Source organism: Pseudomyrmex gracilis, unplaced genomic scaffold (assembly GCF_002006095.1).
Source record: "Pseudomyrmex gracilis isolate BER0280 unplaced genomic scaffold, ASM200609v1 scaffold_944, whole genome shotgun sequence".
Lineage (NCBI taxonomy): Eukaryota > Metazoa > Arthropoda > Insecta > Hymenoptera > Formicidae > Pseudomyrmex > Pseudomyrmex gracilis.
In genome coordinates this window covers 15,275-19,861 of record NW_018021528.1, presented here as the reverse complement: position 1 = coordinate 19,861, position 4,587 = coordinate 15,275, and the positions used below count along the sequence as shown (strand labels likewise).

Below are 4,587 nucleotides of genomic sequence, written 5' to 3'. Positions count from 1 at the left end.
TTAATCTTAACCAACAACTCCGTTTGACAATGAGTTTTTACTAATCTTTTTCTTTTTGTTTCAGGTGATGATCGCGGAACCCTCAGGCTGACCCGGCTCCGTCTGGACCTCGTAGGAAACTCAACACCCGTAAGTACAATACTAAACCTTTGTCTAACCACCAAATTCTTACAGTAACCGACTTCGGAGTTTCGCTCATTATTGAAATAGTTAGTTTTTTACAAACTAGGTCAGCTCAACGAGTAATACCTAACCTCGAAGGATTACTCTAAAATAAAACAAACTTTACGCAAAACAAAAAAGAACATATCAAGTACTGGTTGATTTAAACGGGCATTACGCACCCTAAGCGTTAACATACGCTTGCTCTAAATTACAAAACAAAAGAAAATGAATTAAAATAAAATTGAAATTCTTTCGGCTGATTGCNCTTTGAACTTTCACTTTTGGTAAACGTTACTTTTTATGTTAGCTTTCCGACGTTCAATACTTCTTTCTTGCTGTAACTGTGGCATCCAAGCCCGTCGGTTGCAAGGTTAGGTTAGGTTATAATGAGGTTATAATGAATTACACATATTCCATCTAGTTTTTCGAATGATCCAAAGAATAGAACATGTGAAAATAGTGAATTATGTTGAAAATATTGTTCAAATGTATAATAATGTTGATTTCATGATGCATTTTTGCATTTCAAGAAAAATAGCATATGAACTTATAAGTAAATTTGACACATCTGAAATATTTACTTTTTTACAAGGCATGTTTCTATTATAGTAAGAAGATATATTATTACCGTCACTGCATGAACTTTTTGAAATAATATTAGTGCGAAATAATATTAACTAAGTTCTCGCTGTTTTTTTTTTTAATGCAACTTTATTGTGAAAAAATGGTTACAAATGAATCATTCAAAGAAGTGCCCATTGGTAGCTACAACTTTTTCCCATCTTTCTGGCAGAGATCGAATACCGTTACGGTAAAAGTGTTCGTCTTTTGAGGCTATCCACGAATCAAGCCATTTTTTGATGTCTTCATATGAGCGGAACTGCTGATCAGCCAGACCATGTGCCATCGATCGGAACAAGTGATAATCGGACGGCACAATATCTGGGGAATATGACGGGTGGGGTAGGACTTCCCATTTGAGCGTTTCCACGTAGGTTCTAACTGGTTTGGCAACATGAGGCCGAGCGTTGTCATGCAGTAGAATCACTTTTTTGTGCCTCTGCTTGTATTGTGGCCGTTTTTCGCGCAGTGCTCGGTTCAGTTGCATCAATTGAATTCGATACCGTTCCCCAGTGATGGTTTTGTTTGGTTTCAACAGCTCATAATAAATAACACCGACCTGATCCCACCAAATACACAGCATAATCTTCGCAGCGTGAATATTCGGCCGAGCCGACGACGTAGAAGCATGACCGAGAAGTCCCCATGACTTTCTTTTCTTTGGGTTGCTGTAATGAATCCATTTTTCATCACCCGTCACGATGCGATGAAGAAAACCCTTCCTTTTTTGCCGCTGGAGCAGTTGTTCACAGGCGAAGAAACAACGCTCAACGTCCCTTGGCTTCGAATCATAAGGAACCCAAGTTCCTTGCTTTTGAATCATTCCCAACGCATGCAATCGCTTGAAAATGGCTTGGCGGGTAACTCCTAATGCTGAAGCAAGCTGTTCTTGCGTTTGACATGGATCCTCATCGAGCAATGCCTCCAATTCAGCGTCTTCGAAGGGTTTTGGCCTTCCTTCACGCGGACGGTCGTCAACATCAAAATCACCGTCTTTGAAGTGACGGAACCAATTACGGCACGTTGTTTCCCTTAGAGCAGCATCTCCGTAATCTTTTTGGAGCTCTCGATTCGCTTCAGCCGCCGTTTTCTTCGAATAAAATAAGAAAATCAACACTTCCCGCAAATGACGATTATTTGGTACAAAATCAGACATTTTCACACAACCGAAAGTATATCACGCCAAAACAAAATCACTAACGTGTCGAAGCGGTTTGTTTACTATATGTTTAAACTTGGCTCGTGACGTTTTAGATATGTCAAAATCGACCAGCATTTACTGCTGGAGCCATCTATTGACAAACAGCGGGAACTTAATTGCGCACCTAATAGCTTATTTTATAAAAGTAAGAATTGCAAGAGAAAAAATTAATAGATTTAAAGATAACATTAATAAAGTTTTCTTTAAAAATGGTAATATAATACACATATATTAATATTCTTATACAGAACAAAAACTCTATTAGACATTGCATAGAGCTGTTAATATTTAATAGACGTTAATATTTAATGTCCAATGAAGTTTTTGTTCTGTGTGGGTCAATAATGTAATCAATGTCATTCTTTTTCAGATACTGCAGGACGTGCGGAAATAACAACTGAAAAGCATATCTTATGTTATCTATGGTTTGTGGGCCATAAAAGTACATCTTATCGTGACGGGTGACGTCCGTTTGACCACGGTCTGTTTGGGCACAGTACGATTGCACACGTACGATTGACCACGGTAAGATTGGCTACAGTACGATTGACCACCGTACAATTGGACACCGCAAGATGAGCATACTGTACGATTGACCACGGTACAATTGATCACAATCGTGTGGGCGAGGAAGGGACTCCGCCCCTCCCCCTGCACCTCCTCTCCTAAAATCTCTAACTCAATCCAACCTTTGTAATTATCATTATTAATTGTCACGATACACATTGTCAATTGTACTGTATCCTATCTTATCGTACCGTGGTCAATTATATCGTGGTCAATCGTACAATGGTCAATCGTACAATGGTCAATCGTACAGTGGTCAATCGTACCGTGGTCAATCGTACAGTATGCTAATCTTGCGGTGTCCAATCGTACTGTGGTTAATCGTACCGTGGTCAATACTACGTGTGCAATCGTACTGTGTCCAATCGTACCGTAGTTAAACGGAATACGCCCTATCGTAACATAGCAGTTCGATTTGGGATTACATTGAGTGTATTGCATAAAATTATTACAAGAGTATCAGATTTTATTATGTCTATGGCACCTGATATTATTAGATATCCCACAGCAGTTAAAAAAGAAGAAACAGCAACTTTTTATTATCAAACAAAAGCCTTCCCTAATGTTATTAATGCTATATAAATATATGTGTATGTACTTATGTTATAAATATGTGTATACTTATGTTTATATTTTGTTTTAGGCGCTATTGATAGATCCCATATTAAAATAGATAGACAACGGAAGATTTTCATTCATACATAAATCAAAAGCAATACTTTTCTTTACACATTCAAAAAACAGTAAACCATCAAATGAAATTTAATGATGTTTTTATTGGATATCCTGGTTCTGTTCATGATGCAAGGGTATTCGCAAACTCATCAATACGTCATGATTTGCATTACCTTTGTAGAGGTGAATTAAAAAATAATAAAATATGGTAAAAATAAGGAAAATTGTGAAACCAATTGTTAATGTTTAAATAATATAAATTTTTTTTAGATTACTATTTATTAGAAAATAGTGCTTATTTTTGTTTAAAACAATTAATTGTTCCGTATAAAGGACACTTGACACGTGCACAAAGGACTTTTAATCAAAAGTTATGTTCCTGTAAAGTACTTGCAGAAAATGCCTTTGGATGTCTTAAGCAACGATTTTGCCAGTTATATTATTAGAAACTGCGAGATATAATACGAATGGTATGTGTTGTAACAGAGCCGATTTTCTATCGGTTTTGCCCGGCCTTCCGCCTGCCGGACAGCTCTGTCGGTGCCAAAGTTCGAGGAAGGGGAAAGCGAGAAATTGCGACACTCAGTAGTTTTAATGCTGTAAGGTATTTGTGGTTTATTAACCTCTAAACGGTATTTACAAATGGAGTCGGCTTGATCGGCGTAACTTCCACGCGGTATGTGCGATAGATTCGGATTGATTGGCACGGCGATTTCGGCGCGGATAAATTAATTGGCGCGGAATGATTTGTGCGGTCGGTGCGAATAAGACAAATACCGGCGCGGTGATTTATTGTTAAGCAGAAATCTACGGGGTATATATACACGGGCCTTATATACAGTGTGGAGCGGTTAAGTCGTGAGAACGACTGTTTCCGAGAGTCGTGAGAACGACTAGGTAACGATGTGGCGGTTACAACGGCCGATTGTGCCGAAAGTTGAGGCAACACCTTGACGGAAACGGTCAGAATGGCGGCCGAGTCAGCACCTCGACGGGAACGGTTGGAATGGCGCCCGAGTCAACACCTTGTAACGCCGGAAGTCGAGTCAGCACTTCGACGGGAACGGTTGGTATGGCGGCCGAGTTAACACCTCGAAACGCCGGAAACGTTATCTTGAGTCACCACCTCGGAGAACGGTAGTGGAATAGGAGTCTCGAGTCAGCATCTTGAGATCGGTCTCTAGGAGTAGTTCTTGAGTCAACACCTCGAGCGCCGGGAAAGAAATAGGTCCTGACTAGGGATACCAGTTTTAAAACTTTTGCAGCATGCAACAAGTGGAGGGGATGCGCACGGGTGATACTCTATTGACCACAGTACGATTCGACACCGCTCGATTCGACACAGATTTATTCGACAC

The 4,587-nt window shown here is 39.6% G+C and overlaps 1 pseudogene; it reads left to right on the top strand.

Annotated features, from left to right (window-relative positions):
• Positions 1–675: 675 nt before the first annotated feature.
• On the top strand, positions 676–3,699 carry LOC109861705 (annotated as a pseudogene).
• The last annotated feature ends 888 nt before the right edge of the window (positions 3,700–4,587 follow it).